The sequence below is a fragment of the Ranitomeya variabilis genome, chromosome 2 (assembly GCF_051348905.1).
Source record: "Ranitomeya variabilis isolate aRanVar5 chromosome 2, aRanVar5.hap1, whole genome shotgun sequence".
NCBI classification, from domain to species: Eukaryota; Metazoa; Chordata; class Amphibia; order Anura; family Dendrobatidae; genus Ranitomeya; species Ranitomeya variabilis.
This window is the reverse complement of record NC_135233.1, coordinates 802,861,616-802,878,624: the sequence shown is the minus strand read 5'-3', so window position 1 is coordinate 802,878,624 and position 17,009 is coordinate 802,861,616. Positions and strand designations below refer to the sequence as shown.

At 43.5% G+C, this 17,009-nt stretch overlaps 2 long non-coding RNA genes across 3 annotated transcripts in view; one reads left to right on the top strand and one right to left on the bottom strand.

Annotated features, from left to right (window-relative positions):
* LOC143807886 (uncharacterized) overlaps positions 1-17,009 on the top strand; it is a 61,396-nt gene that overhangs the window by 31,481 nt on the left and 12,906 nt on the right. The window lies entirely within an intron of this gene.
* LOC143807885 (uncharacterized) overlaps positions 13,545-17,009 on the bottom strand; it is a 55,790-nt gene continuing 52,325 nt past the window's right edge. The window contains exon 3 of the long non-coding RNA XR_013221825.1: positions 13,545-13,788. This is a non-coding gene — a long non-coding RNA (uncharacterized LOC143807885). The remainder of the gene's footprint in view (positions 13,789-17,009) is intronic.

The following is a 17,009-nucleotide window of genomic DNA, read 5'->3' as shown; positions in this document are numbered from 1 at the left end:
GCTTACACTGTGCCTGTGATGGTGTGGTGGAGGGGCGCACACTCTTTATAAATCACAGCATGGCTCTTTACTTGAGCTGTACTGTACAGCAGAGTAGAAGACAAATAGAATTAAACTTGAATGGCTGCTGTGCGTCCAATCAGTGTTAGCCTCATCAACAGCAGTACTGCTCTCCCTGCTGGTTCAACCCAGGGAAGAGCAGTGACATGAAGTCATCAGGAGGGAACAGTGCTCTGTGATATACAAATGATGAGCCTGCAGCAGGCGAGTGTGTCAGCGGTGATGTGCTGGAAGGGTACTAGTAAAGTACACGCTGGGAGGAGCCATGTGTACTGCTTGCAGCTCCTCCAAGGGTGAGACTTCACCTGCTGCAGACTGCGGCTTATCATTTGCATACAACAGGGCACTGTTCCATCTTGGTCTCTTTTTGTCACTGCTACTCTCAGAGTTAAACAACCAGGAGAGTGGTATATGCATGATCACTGACATACTTCTCTATGAAAGCAGGCGCCAGTGCCTGGGCCCACCGGATAATCCTCCGGGGGGCCATTCCGACCCTGGTCAGCGGGATCTTGCTAACTAAATCATAGACACTGCCAGGTTGGTGCTGTTACACTGATTAAAATGATACCTAGGTTGATTAAATCCGTCTTGTGGTTGCTTAATATGTATTTGCACTTTTCAGTTAATGAGATTATAGAGCTCCAGGGAGCGCCTGTGGACGGGTCTTTTTTTGGTGCTCTGTTCACATATTTATCCATATGGGTTTAAATGATAGGTCACTGAAAGTTCAGTGTCCTGCCTATTTTAAATACTGCGCATGCGCAGCTTCCGATGACATTTTGCTGTAAATTTGTTTTCCCCACAAAGACCACAATATTAACTGCGCAAGCACAGTATTTAAAATAGGCGGCAGGTCATTGAACATTCAGTGACCTGTCATTTAAGCCCCCTTTTTGATTCTGCTCACCGGGCCCCAGGGGCAGGGGTGGGTTATGGCACACATCTCATCAGGGAGCTTCACGGTCATCAACACAGAACAGCCACGCAGCACCAAGGGAGCTCCCTCCACCTCTTTTGTGACGTCCTGGGGTCAGGCGACAGTGCCTACACGACGATGTCATCGCGCAAGTGCCGACACAGACACGTGCTGGAAACCGGATGTGGAGCTGCAGATCGTATGAGAGGTAAATGAGAAACTTTTTTTTTTTTTATAAAATTAATTCAATGGGTATGGGGAGCAAATGATGCTGGATGGAGGATGATAAATGATGCTATATTGAGGGTGCAGTGGGGAGATCATATGGTGATGATTTGAGACTAAGGCCGGGGACACACTTAACGTATAAAAAAACGGTCCGTTTTTCACGGCCGAGAATCGCACAAATGTTTCAAAAACAGTGATCCGTGTGCAGTGCGAGGATGCGATTTCCTCGCATCAAATGATCCGTGTGACATCCATGTGACATCCGTATGGCATCCGTATGCCGAGATTTTCTCGCAAGCTTGCAAAACCAACATCTAATGGATTTATGTGCTCAAATGTTCGGGAAAACATATATACAGTATATATATATATATATATCTCATTGAGACACATATATATATATTCTGTATTTATATTTCATTCAGTGCGATATCTGTGAACAGCCGGTAATTCAATTGCCGGCTTTTCATTTCTCCTGCACAAACCCGACAGGATATGAGACATGGTTTACATACAGTAAACCATCTCATATCCCCATTTTTTTTGCATATTCCACACTACTAATGTTAGTAGTGTGTGTATGCAAAATTTCAGCGCTGTAGCTGCTGAAATAAAGGGTTAAATGGCGGAAAAAATTGGCGTGGGCTCCCGCGCAATTTTCTCCGCCAGAATGGTAAAGCCAGTGACTGAGGGCAGATATTAATAGCCAGGAGAGGGTCCATGGTTATTGGCCCCCCCGTGGCTAAAAACATCTGCCCCCAGCCACCCCAGAAAAGGCACATCTGGAAGATGCGCCTATTCTGGCACTTGGCCACTCTCTTCCCACTCCCTGTAGCGGTGGGCTATGGGGTAATGAAGGGTTAATGCCACCTTGCTATTGGAAGGTGACATTAAGCCAGATTAATAATGGAGAGGCGTCAATTATGACACCTATCCATTATTAATCCAATTGTTGGAAAGGGTTAAAAAACACACACACACATGATTTAAAAGTAGTTTAATGAAATAAACACAGCGGTTGTTGTAATAATTTATTGTTCTCGCAATCCATCAGGACCACCCTCGCTTGGAAAAATAATAAACGCACAAGATACATACCTTCTGGTGAACCGTCTCGTCCCACGAAGTAATCCATCTGAAGGGGTTAACTAATATTACAAGCAGGAGCCCTGCAAATGCAGCGGTGCTCCGTGCCTGTAATCCCCGGCGAATGAATGAAATGTAGGTCATTGACCTACATTTCCTTCAGTCGCGGTGAGGCGCCCTCTGCTGGATGTTCTCATGAACTGCAGCCTGGGAACTTTTTCCCACGCTCCAGGTCATATGAGGACATCCACCAGGGGGCGCCTCACCGCGACTGAAGGAAATGTAGGTCAATGACCTACATTTCATTCATTCGCCGGGGATTACAGGCACGGAGCACAGCTGCATTTGCAGGGCTCCTGCTTGTAATATTAGTTAACCCCTTCAGATGGATTACTTCGTGGGACGAGACGGTTCACCAGAAGGTATGTATCTTGTGCGTTTATTATTTTTCCAAGCGAGGGTGGTCCTGTTGGATTGCGAGAACAATAAATTATTACAACAACCGCTGTGTTTATTTCATTAAACTACTTTTAAATCATGTGTGTGTGTGTTTTTTAACCCTTTCCAACAATAGGATTAATAATGGATAGGTGTCATAATTGACGCCTCTCCATTATTAATCTGGCTTAATGTCACCTTCCAATAGCAAGGTGGCATTAACCCTTCATTACCCCATAGCCCACCGCTACAGGGAGTGGGAAGAGAGTGGCCAAGTGCCAGAATAGGCGCATCTTCCAGATGTGCCTTTTCTGGGGTGGCTGGGGGCAGATGTTTTTAGCCACGGGGGGGCCAATAACCATGGACCCTCTCCTGGCTATTAATATCTGCCCTCAGTCACTGGCTTTACCATTCTGGCGGAGAAAATTGCGCGGGAGCCCACGCCAATTTTTTCCGCCATTTAACCCTTTATTTCAGCAGCTACAGCGCTGAAATTTTGCATACACACACTACTAACATTAGTAGTGTGGAATATGCAAAAAAAATGGGGATATGAGATGGTTTACTGTATGTAAACCATGTCTCATATCCTGTCGGGTTTGTGCAGGAGAAATGCAAAGCCGGCAATTGAATTACCGGCTTTTCTATAGAACACCGCTGCGTATTTCTCGCAATGCACACGCATGGTCCGTGTGTAATCCGATTTTTTCTCGCACCCATAGACTTGCATTGGCGAGTCTCGGCCGAGATACGCTGACAATCGCAGCAGGCTGCGAGTTCCCTCGGATCCGAAATACGGTGGAGAAAATATCGGATGATGGGAGCTGCACCATAGATTAACATTGTGCCGAGTGCTATGCGATTTTTTATCGCATAGCACTCGTCCGTATTACGGTCTAGTGTGACCCCGGCCTATGGGTGGGGGACAGCACATGCTGAGTTGAGGGTGAGGGGAGAGCAAATGATGAATTGGGCGGGGAGGTCTTCTTACTGTGCAGGGTGGCACTCTGTCACTCTTTTTCTTTATCTGACGTAGTGTATAAATTGGGGAATGTGCTCTGTAAGCGGTGCTCTAGATAACTTATTTTCTGCAGAGAAAAGTCCTGGCTGCCAGAAGTGATGGCAGTCTGTGCTGGATGAAGAAGAAAAGCAAACATGAAGGAATTCAAATAGAGAGGTCACCGGAGAGTCAGTGTGTTACTTGTACATTTACAATATACACTGTATACTATATAGAGTAACTATGTCATCGGTGATGCCTGTATTACCTTAACACTGACACTACACTATGTTCCAAATTATTATGCAAATGACATTTTTCTCTGATTTTCCTAAAGGGTTGGTGCAAATGACAGTCAGTCTAATAAAAGTAATCACCCGTTAGAGTATACATCGAATTTTATTGAATAAACCTCCCAATGATAACAGTATAATCTCTAAAATGAATAAAAACTTAAAACGCACTGTTCCAAATTATTAGGCACAGTAGAATTTCTAAACATTTGATGTTTTAAAGAACTGAAAATGCTCATTTGTTGAATTTGCAGCATTAGGTCACATTCACTGAACAAAAAGCTATTTAACTCCAAAACATCCTAACAGGCCAAGTTACATGTTACCATAGGAACCCTTCTTTGATATCACCTTCACAATTCCTGCATCCATTGAGTTTCTGCTTGTATTTCTTTGCATGAAGTCAGAATAGCCTCCCAGAGCTACTGTTTTGATGTGAACTGCCTCCCACCCTCATAGATCTTTTGCTTAACCCCTTCACCCCCCAAGGGTGGTTTGCACGTTATGGACCGGGCCAATTTTTACAATTCTGACCACTGTCCCTTTATGAGGTTATAACTCTGGAACGCTTCAACGGATCCTGGTGATTCTGACATTGTTTTCTCGTGACATATTGTACTTCATGATAGTGGTAAAAATTCTGTGATAGTACCTGCGTTTATTTGTGAAAAAAAAGGAAATTTGGCGAAAATTTTGAAAATTTCGCAATTTTCCAACTTTGAATTTTTATGCAATTAAATCACAGAGATATGTCACACAAAATACTTAATAAGTAACATTTCCCACATGTCTACTTTACATCAGCACAATTTTGGAACCAAAATTTTTTTTTGTTAGGGAGTTATAAGGGTTAAAAGTTGACCAGCAATTTCTCATTTTTACAACACCATTTTTTTTTTAGGGACCACATCTCATTTGAAGTCATTTTGAGGGGTCTATATGATAGAAAATACCCAAGTGTGACACCATTCTAAAAACTGCACCCCTCAAGGTGCTCAAAACCATATTCAAGAAGTTTATTAACCCTTCTGGTGCTTCACAGGAATTTTTGGAATGTTTAAATAAAAATGAACATTTAACTTTTTTTCACAAAAAATTTACTTCAGCTCCAATTTGTTTTATTTTACCAAGGGTAACAGGAGAAAATGGACCCCAAAAGTTGTTGTACAATTTGTCTTGAGTACGCCGATACCCCATATGTGGGGGTAAACCACTGTTTGGGCGCATGACAGAGCTCGGAAGCGAAGGAGCGCCATTTGACTTTTCAATGCAAAATTGACTGGAATTGAGATGGGACGCCATGTTGCGTTTGGGGAGCCCCTGATGTGCCTAAACATTGAACCCCCCCCACAAGTGACACCATTTTGGAAAGTAGACCCCCTAAGGAACTTATCTAGAGGTGTGGTGAGCACTTTGACCCACCAAGTGCTTCACAGAAGTTTATAATGCAGAACCGTAAAAATAAAAAATCATATTTTTTCACAAAAATTATCTTTTCACCCCCAATTTTTTATTTTCCCAAGGGTAAGAGAAGAAATTGGACCCCAAAAGTTGTTGTACAATTTGTCCTGAGTACGCTGATACCCCATATGTGGGGGTAAACCACTGTTTGGGCGCATGGGAGACCTCGGCAGGGAAGGAGCGCCGTTTGACTTTTCAATGCAAAATTGACAGGAATTGAGATGGGACGCCATGTTGCGTTTGGAGAGCCACTGATGTGCCTAAACATTGAAACCCCCCACAAGTGACACCATTTTGGAAAGTAGACCCCCTAAGGAACTTATCTATATGTGTTTTGAGCGCTTTGACCCACCAAGGGCTTCACAGAAGTTTATAATGCAGAGCCGTAAAAATAAAACAAAAATTTTTTCCCACAAAAATTATTTTTTTAGCCCCCAGTTTTGTATTTTCCCGAGGGTAGCAGGAGAAATTGGACCCCAAAATTTGTTGTCCAAGTTGTCCTGAGTGCGATGATACACCATATGTGGGGAGAACCACTGTTTGGGCGCATGGGAGGGCTCGGAAAGGAAGGAGCGTCATTTGGAATGCAGACTTAGATGGAATGGTCTGCAGGTGTCACATTGCGTTTGCAGAGCCCCTAATGTACCTAAACAGTAGAAACCCCCCACAAGTGACACCATTTTGGAAAGTAGACCCCCTAAGGAACTTATCTAGATATGTGGTGAGCGCTTTGACCCACCAAGGGCTTCACAGAAGTTTATAATGCAGAGCCGTAAAAATAAAACAAAAATTTTTTCCCACAAAAATTAATTTTTAGCCCCCAGTTTTGTATTTTCCCGAGGGTAACAGGAGAAATTGGACCCCAAAAGTTGTTGTCCAATTTGTCCTGAGTGCGTTGATACCCCATATGTGGGGGGGAACCACCGTTTGGACGCATGGAAGGGCTCGGAAGGGAAGGAGCGCCATTTGGAATGCAGACTTAGATGGAATGGTCTGCAGGCGTCACATTGCGTTTGCAGAGCCCCTAATGTACCTAAACAGTAGAAGCCCCGCACAAGTGACCCCATTTTGGAAACTAGACCCCCCAAGGAACTTATCTAGATGTGTTGTAAGAACTTTGAACCCCCAAGTGTTTCACTACAGTTTATAACGCAGAGCCGTGAAAATAAAAAATCTTTTTTTTTTCCCCCACAAAAATTATTTTTTAGCCCCGTTTTGTATTTTTCCAGGGGTAACAGGAGAAATTGGACCCCAAAGGTTGTTGTCCTATTTGTCCTGAGTACGCTGATACCCCATATGTTGGGGTAAACCCGTTTGGGCACACGGGCGAGCTCGGAAGGGAAGGAGCACTGTTTTACTTTTTCAACGCAGAATTGGCTGGAATTGAGATCGGACGCCATGTCTCGTTTGGAGAGCCCCTGATGTGCCTAAACAGTGGAAAACCCCCAATTATAACTGAAACCCTAATCCAAACACACCCCTAACCCTAATCCCAACAGTAACCCTAACCACACCTCTAACTTTGACACACCCCTAACCCTAATACCAACCCTATTCCCAACCGAAAATGTAATCTAAACCCTAACCGTAACTTTAGCCCCAACCCTAACCCTAACTTTAGCCCCAACCCTAACTGTAGCCTTAACCCTAGCCCCAACCCTTGCCCTAACCCTAGCCCTAATGGGAAAATGGAAATAAATACATTTTTTTTATTTTTCCCTAACTAAGGGGGTGATGAAGGGGGGTTTGATTTACTTTTATAGCGAGTTTTTTAGCGGATTTTTATGATTGCCAGCCGTCACACACTGAAAGACGCTTTTTATTGCAAAAAATATTTTTTGCGTTACCACATTTTAAGAGCTATAAATTTTCCATATTTTGGTCCACAGTCATGTGAGGTCTTGTTTTTTGCGGGACGAGTTGACGTTTTTATTGGTAACATTTTTGGGCACGTCACATTTTTTGATCGCTTTTTATTCCGATTTTTGTGAGGCAGAATGACCAAAAACCAGCTATTCATGAATTTCTTTTGGGGGAGGCGTTTATACCGTTCCGCGTTTGGTAAAATTGATAAAGCAGTTTTATTCTTCGGGTCAGTACGATTACAGCGATACCTCATTTATATTATTTTTTAATGTTTTGGCGCTTTTATACGATAAAAACTATTTTATGGAAAAAATAATTATTTTTGCATCGCTTTATTCTCAGGACTATAACTTTTTTATTTTTTTTGCTGATCATGCTGTATGGTGGCTCGTTATTTGCGGGACAAGATGATGCTTTCAGCGGTACCATGGTTATTTATATCTGTCTTTTTGATCGCGTGTTATTCCACTTTTTGTTCGGCGGTATGATAATAAAGCGTTGTTTTTTGCCTCGTTTTTTTTTTTTTTTTCTTACGGTGTTTACTGAAGGGGTTAACTAGTGGGCCAGTTTTATAGGTCGGGTCGTTACGGACGCGGCGATACTAAATATGTGTACTTTTATTGGTTTTTTTATTATTTAGATAAAGAAATGTATTTATGGGAATATATATATATTTTTTTTCATTATTTTGGAATATTTTTTTTTATTTTTTTTACACATTTGGAAATTTTTTTTTTTACTTTTTTACTTTGCCCCAGGGGGGGACAATACAGATCGGTGATCTGCCAGTTTGCATAGCACTCTGACAGATCACCGATCTGAGAGAAGTGCAGGCTGCTTCACAGTGCCTGCTCTGAGCAGGCTTCTGTGAAGCCACCTCCCTCCCTGCAGGACCCAGATCCGCGGCCATCTTGGATCTGGGTCTGGAGCAGGCAGGGAGGGAGGTAAGACCCTCGCAGCAACGCGATCACATCGCGTTGCTGCGGGGGGCTCAGGGAAGCCCGCAGGGAGCCCCCTCCCTGCGCGATGCTTCCCTGCACCGCCGGCACATCGCGATCATGTTTGATCGCGGTGTGCCGGGGGTTAATGTGCCGGGAGCGGTCCGTGACCGCTCCTGGCACATAGTGCTGGATGTCAGCTGCGATAGTCAGCTGACACCCGGCCGCGATCGGCCGCGCTCCCCCCGTGAGCGCGGCCCATCGTGCTGGACGTACTATTCCGTCCTTGGGAAGTAGGGCCCACCCCACATGGACGGAATAGTACGTCTAATGACAGAAAGGGGTTAATGATACTCCAAAGGTTCTCTATAGGGTTGAGGTCAGGGGAAGATGGTGGCCACACCATGAGTTTATCTCCTTTTATGCCCATAGCATAATGACTCAGAGGTATTCTTTGCAGCATGAGATGGTGCATTGTCATGCATGAAGATGATTTTGCTCCTGAAGGCACATTTCTGCTTTTTATACCATGGAGGAAAGTTGTCAGTCAGAAACTCTATATACTTTGCTGTTATGACCCCAATGGCAGGGGGTCTCAGAAATAAATACCAAGTCTGCAAACACAAAAAACCAGCTCATAGGGCAGTGGTAACTGGGCTGACCGTATATCTAATCCTAGCACCACAAATAGCAGCAGCCGGGGAACGTGCCTACGTTGGTTCTAGACGTCTCGCGCCAGCCGGAGAACTAACTAACCCTAGAAGGGAAAAGATAGACCTTTCTTGCCTCCAGAGAAAAGACCCCAAAAGTTGGATACAAGCCCCCAACAAATAATAACGGTGAGGTAAGAAGAAAAGACAAACGTAAGAATGAACTAGGTATTTAGCAAAGAGAGGCCCACTGACTAATAGCAGAATATAGTAAGATGACTTATACGGTCAGCAAAAACCCTATCAAAAATATCCACGCTGGATATTCAAGAACCCCCGAACCGTCTAACGGCCCGGGGGGAGAATACCAGCCCCCTAGAGCTTCCAGCAAAATCAGGAATCACATTTAGTACAAGCTGGACAAAAAATAAGAGCAATGCAAATAACCAAAAGACAAGGAAGCAGGACTTAGCTTAATTTTGCAAGAACCCGGACCAGCAGACTGGAGCAAACAGAAAGATCTGATTACAACGATGCCAGGCACCAGACTGAGCATTCAGGAAGTTCATATAGCAACACCCCTCGACTAACGACCCAGGTGAGTGCCAAACTGAGGAAAGACAATCCCAGAGTCATATCACTAGTGACCACAAGAGGGAGCCAAAAAAGTCTAATTCACAACACTTTGCAGAGGTCATTTTCACACCTTCAGGAACCTTAAAGGGCCCTACCAGCTGTTTCTCCATGATTCCGGCCCAAAACATGACTCCTCCACCTCCTTGCTGTTGTTGCAGCCTTGTTGGGACATGGTGGCCATACACCAACCATCCACTATTCCATCCATTTGGACCATCCAGGTTTGCTCAACACTTATCAGTAAACAAGAATGTTTGGAAATTAGTCTTCATGTATGTGTGGGCCCAATGCAACCATTTCTGCTTGTGAACACTGTTTAAGGGTGGCCAAATAGTAGGTTTATGCACCACAGCAAGCCTTTGAAGGAGCCTACACCTTGAGGTTCGAGGGACTCCAGAGGTACCAGCAGCTTCAAATATCTGTTTGCTGCTTTGTAATGGTTTTTTAGCAGCTGCTCTCTTAATCCGATGAACTTGCCTGGCAGAAATCTTCTTCATTATGCCTTTATCAGCACAAACACATCTGTGCTCAGATACAGCCACAAATCTCTTAACAGTATGATGATCACGCTTAAGTTTTCAGGAAATTTCTAATGTTTTCATCCCTTCACCAAGGCATTGCACAATTTGATGCTTTTCAGCAGCAGAGAGATCCTTTTTCTTAACCATGTTACTTGAAAACTGAGACCTGCTTAATAATGTGGAACATCATTTTTAAGTAGCTTTCCTTTAATTAGAATCACCTGGAAAACTAATTATCCCATGTGTTTAAGATTGATTTCAGTGATTCATTGAGCCCTGAGACACAATACCATCCACGAGTTTATTTGAAAAACAAAACAATTAAATCTTTATTACACTTAAATCCAATTTGCATAATAATTTGGAACACAGTGTATATGCAGAGGTCCTACGTATAGTCACCGTTGATCACTGTATTACCTGTACACTTTATACTATGTATAGAGCACCTATGTATAATGGCACTTATGGCAATAGTATTGGGTTTTGTTTTTTTAATGATCAGTATTGTAGTATACGGTCATTAAGTGGTGGTAATATGTGGTCGGTCTTTCTTTCTTGTATGTGGTATTTTTTCCAGTCAGTATGTGGTGGTTATATTTGGTTTGGCCATGGTGGGACAGTATTTGTCTCTTGTATGTGGTATTATTGAGCATTAAAAAAAAAAATAAATTAAAAAAAATGATATACCTAAAAAGAGTATACAATATTTTGAGAACTTTTTAAAAGGTTTGAGTAGAGCCCTGCCAGAAAGAGTCTACATTGTTGTGGTGACAGGCTGAAAAAATATTTCGGCCAATACAAAAGCTGATGGCTATGTATATGATATGGTGCTCGATGGGAATTTTCAATGTGTGATTAGTGAGGACGTGATGCAGAAGCGGAGTTTTTCCCCCAAGAGTGGGCAGTGGGACTGTGGAAGATTTGAGGGGTGGAACCTGGGAAGAGTCAAGCGGCCCGAAAATGTTGAAGTATGAAATGCTGATTCAGACTATCCCGAATTACATCCTTTCATCAATTTTTCTCTGCCATCCACAGAGATTAGCTACAGTGCCATTAGTTGCAAACTTCTTGATTATGTTGTGCACTGTTGACAAAGGAACATCAAGATCTCTGGACCTTGAGATTAAAATTATAAAAATAAATTTATATAGCGCCAACATATTCCACAGTGCTTTAGGTTTGCACACATTATCATCGCTGTCCTCGATAGAGAATTTAGATTGTGAGACCCATCAGTATGTCTTTGGAATGTGGGAGGAAACCCGAGTCCCGGAGGAAACCCACGCAAACATGATGAGAACATACAAACTCCTTGCAGATGTTGTCCTTGGTGGGATTCGAACCCAGGACTCCAGTACTGCATTGCTGCAGTGCTAACCACTGAGCCACCGTGCTGCCCCCTAATTTTTTCCACAATTTTGGTTCTCAATTCCTCAGACAGTTCTCGTCTCTTTCTGTTCCCCATGCGTATCTTGGCACACACACACACACACACACACACACACAATGCAAAGATTGAATCAATTTCTCCCTTTTTTCTGGTTTCAGATGTAATGTTCATAATGCCCACATCTGTTACTTGCCACAGGCAAGTTTGAACAAGCATTACATGCTTGAAACAAAGTTGGTTACTCACAATTTTGGAAAGGTGCGAAAAATTGTGTGGCCCATTTTTGCCCAATATGCCTTTATTAGAGTTGAGCGAATTTGTTCGGATTTGGTTCCGAATAAGATTGGCATCGAATATTGTTTTTGCAATAGTCGTGGAACACAGCCGAACGTCAGAGTCAATTGGAGTAGAATTTACCAAATATGTTCGGAAATGATCATCAAACATACATTTGGCATGAATAGGGTACCAATATGGCACGAATATAGCAAATTCAGATTCGGCGACCAAATCCGAACAAATTCGTTCAACTCTAGCCTTTGTTTTTTTTGTGTATACACAAAAGGAAATAAACGTAAAAAAAAAATAAAAATTATGTGTGATTGCAGTAATTTTCTGGGAGAAATATATATAAAATTTAAACACACACACAACGTATATACCCACTCACATTAGGTGCTATATATAGTTTTCATTACACAGTATAAGTATCTCTATCAGGAGGTAATGTAGGAACCATGTGACCGCTCTATTACCATTGTGGATGTGGTGTCAGGTGTTGTGATCAGTGCTGCTTTCAACAGAGGAAGGCACAAGTTCAAAGCTCCATCATTCATTCCAGCATTGAAGTAACAGAGGTCAGTGCTGGGGGGCAGATCACTAACAGCCAATGAGTGTGTGCTGGACATTGAGGCCAGTGCTGGACACTACTAGTTCTGGCAGTGAGCTTAGGGGGAAAAAAAACAAAACAGTAATCTGCCTTGTCTGGAGAAAAGCATGTAAACAAACTAGGTGCAGGGGATGAAGTTACATTTAGGAGGAATAGAAGGTAGAAATAAAACAAAACAAACAAAAAAAACAGAATGCATAGTGCGGTTCTATATTATTACAATACAGCTTAAAAAAATTGGCGGGGGCTTTCAGGGTCAGATAACCTCTAATTGTGAAACGTGCCAAGTTTGTTCAGCAGCGTGTGCCTTTTAATTAATTTTTTGCATCTTTTACATGCTATGCGCCGCAGCAAGAAAGTTGTGGACTGGCGTACATTTGTCATAATTTACTCCACCTCATTAGGGTACATTCTGAGGTGTTTGTCAAGTGCGCTTAGTCATGGCCCCTGCATTTTTTTTTTTTTTAAAGGGAACCTGTCACCAGATTTTGCTGCTATAGGATGCGGCCACTGCCTTTCAGTGCATTCTATAATGCTGTAGATAAGCCCCGGGTCTGACCTGCAAGTGAAGAAAAATACGTTTTATTATACTCACCTGTGGGACGTGGGCGGTCATCTTCTTGTGACGATGCCCTTCTGCTTCTTCCTCGCTCCCCGGCATTGGCGCTCCTGTTGAGGGCAGAGTAAAGTACTGCAGTGCGCTGGTGCTGGGCCTCTCTGACCTTTCCCGGCGCCAGTGCACTGCAGTACTTTACTCTGCCCTCAAGAGGGCAGAGAAGTACGCCAGCGCAGGACGCCAATGCCTGGGAGCGATGGAGAATCAGGAGGGTGGCGTCACAAGAAGATAGGAGGTGCCGGACCCAAACCTGTGACACCCATCGGACCGGACCGCCCCCCCAGGTGAGTAATAAAACTTATTTTTCTTCACTTGCATCATAGAATGCTGTAGATAAGCCCTGAAAGGCAGTGGCCTCATCTTATAGCAGCAAATTCTGCTGACAGGTTCCTTTTAAGTGGCCAGTAGACTGTCCAAGACTGGTGTAAAATGGAAAAATTTTAAGCATTTTTATGTACTGACCATAGTAACCAGATTCCACCATTGTCTTCAGTGTACACATATTAAAAAAATAAAAAAATAAAAAAAAAAAACTACACAACAACATAGGTGCTATTAGAAAAACGCTTTATTAACAGGACTGAAAAAAAAATCCACTCTACAATTGATGACTGCAGAACATGTGGAGAGGTCTAGGCGCTCTCTGCTCTCTGGCTTGTACGCGGCTGATATCCAAGGCAGACAGCGTAAACAGCCTTCTCCCAGCTCTCTGTACTCCACAGCTGAGAGTGTAGGATGTTTACATTATCGGTCACTCAGAAGGAAGCACATCAGCTGCTGGATGCCACATTTGCCTGCAGAATGTAAGATGACAACATAAGCAAATAAAGATAAACTATCAAATAACAGAATTTAACAATCACAACAATTAAATGAAGGGCCAAATGTGTTTACGCAAGTGTACCCCCCAATGTATGGCTCTCCAGCTGTTGAAAAACTACAACTCTCATCAAGTTCTGATAGTTTTCAGCTGTCTGAGCTCAATGGAAAATTCAGTTGTGCAGCAGCTGGAGAGCCACAGGTTGGGTGGGACATACCAATATACAAAATGGCTTCTTTTGCAAGTTTGCTATGGAACAACCAACACACCCTTAAAACTGGAGTTTTAGTTTCAAAAGGTAGTCTAACAAAACAGTGAACAGAAAGAATTAAAAAGCCAACACAGAACTTTCAGCTTTCTACATAAAAATTCTGGTTGACTGGTACTGCAGGTCAATTTCTGATCCTGAGAAAATATTGATCTTTTCAGTACATTGCAATTTATTTTTAGATTTGGGAAGACCAGATCCATTGTGTAGGTGATAACTTCCTGTTAGCTGCATATCTGACTGCTGTGACCTACAGCAATTCTGAGAACTGTACTCTGCAGAGCCCAAGGTTAATGGACACCAAAGCAGCAGTAAGGCATTGAGAGGCCACTGGAGCCAGAAGAACAGAAACCAACTGAGCAGGGTTGCCAAGTGTCCAGAAATTCCAGGACCGTTCATAAAAATAGAGAACTTCTATGCCCTGGCTGTAAAATATTTAAGGCCTCCGATATTTTTCAAACTGAAGAAACCTATTATCAACATTTTACAGTGAAGGCAGCTGATGTCTTCATATAAAGAGTTAGGGGCTGCAGACATGTAACATCCTAATGACATGGTTTTTCAATGTGACCATAAATTATTATTTTTTTTTTAATAAACTGTCAAGGAAAAAAAACAAAAAACTTAACTCAGGTTGTCAACTCTGCGAAACATTGCCATAGGAACATTCTATCGGTGAGGTTACTGCGAAAACACACTTGAATAACCAAAATGTTTTTGGCATTAAAGGGAACCTGTCACCACGTTTTTGGAAGATGGGATAAAAATAGCGTTAAATAGGGGCAGAGGTGGGCGTTACATTAGTGTGTTTGTTATGCGTTTATTACCCACCTAAGTTGCCGAAATACCTTTGCAAAGTCTCCGTTTTCGCCTGTCAATCAGGCTGGTCTGGTCAAAAGGGCGTGTTGTCTTCCCCCAGATTTTGCGTAGTTTTCCGTTGGTGGTGTAGTGGTGTGCTCATGCCCAAGGTCCCGAATCCTCTGCCAGGGGATTTAAAAGAGCGCGCTGTTCGTTATTTCATTGGTGATCGGTGGGCGCGGCCATCTTCCTTTGGCCGCGCGTGTGCAGAAGCGGCGCTCTGCTGGCCGCGGCTTCAGGAAAATGGCCGCCGCGATATCCATCTGCGCACGCGCGGCATCCCGCGGCCATTTTCCTGAAGCCGCGGCCAGCAGAGCGCCGCTTCTGCGCACGCGCGGCCAAAGGAAGATGGCCGCGCCCACCGATCACCAATGAAATAACGAACAGCGCGCTCTTTTAAATCCCCTGGCAGAGGATTCGGGACCTTGGGCATGCGCACACCACTACGCCACCAACGGAAAACTACGCAAAATCTGGGGGAAGACAACACGCCCTTTTGACCAGACCAGCCTGATTAACAGGCGAAAACGGAGACTTTGCAAAGGTATTTCGGCAACTTAGGTGGGTAATAAACGCATAACAAACACACTAATGTAACGCCCACCTCTGCCCCTATTTAACGCTATTTTTATCCCATCTTCCAAAAACGTGGTGACAGGTTCCCTTTAAAGGTAAGGTACCGCGTTTGTAGATTATTAATAAATCACTGTAATGTAGCATAACATGCTGCTATAACCAAGTTTTAAATGCATGTGAAACAGATTTTGTGTGTTATATGTGTTTAAAGAAGGAACTGGGGGCTGACATCTTGGTTTTGCAGCAGTAGCAGGGCACTAACAGTGTCATTTTACAGCACCCCATGGACATAGGAGATAATAGACCGGCGCTGACCCTATCTTTAACATTGGAGAGGCGTTAGCAGTGAGCTGGGCACGCCTCTGTGGGCTGCACAACTCACTGCTGTAGGTGTGACTAGCAGCCATTTTATTATAGCCCAGTGCTATCTGCCCAGCTCCACTTACTCTCTATCACAGGAGCTCCATTCACTCCATTAAGCTGCATTCACAGCTTGCAGAGAGGTGACACCTGACACCTCTGTCTGCCATACAATGTATCTCTCCCCTCCCTCCACAATGCCTGGCCATTCACTGCAGACCTGGAGCTCCTTCTTATTACTGAGGGATGAGTCACAGACAGCTCTGCACAGACAATGCTGCTCCATACACACCACATAAACTATAAACTGCTGGTGATAGCAGATCACAGGGCAGTCACACACAAAATGGCTCTGCCCTGTGATGCTGCTCTTCATTCTGCCCCAGGGATATTAGACCACCCAAAAGGGGAGGGAAATGCTTATGTCAGCAGTTACTGCCCAGATTTTCCAGCTAACAGTAAAGCTGGTAAGTCTCACTATAGCTGCTTGAGGTCTAAAACGGAAAATGCTCCCCCTAGTGGTCAATATATATATTTGTAAGAAAATCTAATATATAAAGCTGAATGTGTGTGTGTGTGTGTGTGTATGTATGTATGTATGTATGTATGTATGTCCGGGATTGGCATCTGAACCGTAGCAGCTACAGCCACAAAATTTTGCACAGTCACACGTCTGGACCCCGAGAGCGTCATAGGCTATGTTGTGAGGTGAAATTTTAACCCCGCGCTTTCCAATTCACCAAACAATTTTGCCCCTATCTACATAATGGGGAAAAAGTGAAAGGAAAAGTGTTGGAGGCGTCGCAGCTACAGGCACAAAATTTTGCACAGTCACACGTCTGGACCCTGAGAGCGTCAAAGCTATATTGTGAGGTGAAATTTTAACCCCGCGCTTTCCAAGTCACCAATTTTGCCCCTATCTACATAATGGGGAAAAAATGAAAGGAAAAGTGTTGGAGGCAAATTAACAGCTGCCAGATGTGAACAAGGGGGACTTAAAGAATGACAGCGATGGCACCAAAGAGTATATACTGTACAGTTGCTAAGGTGGGGCCCCAACATGGGATAATCACACCACCACGGGGATATGAACACACACACAAAATGCGCCACACACTACCACGTGCTCGAAC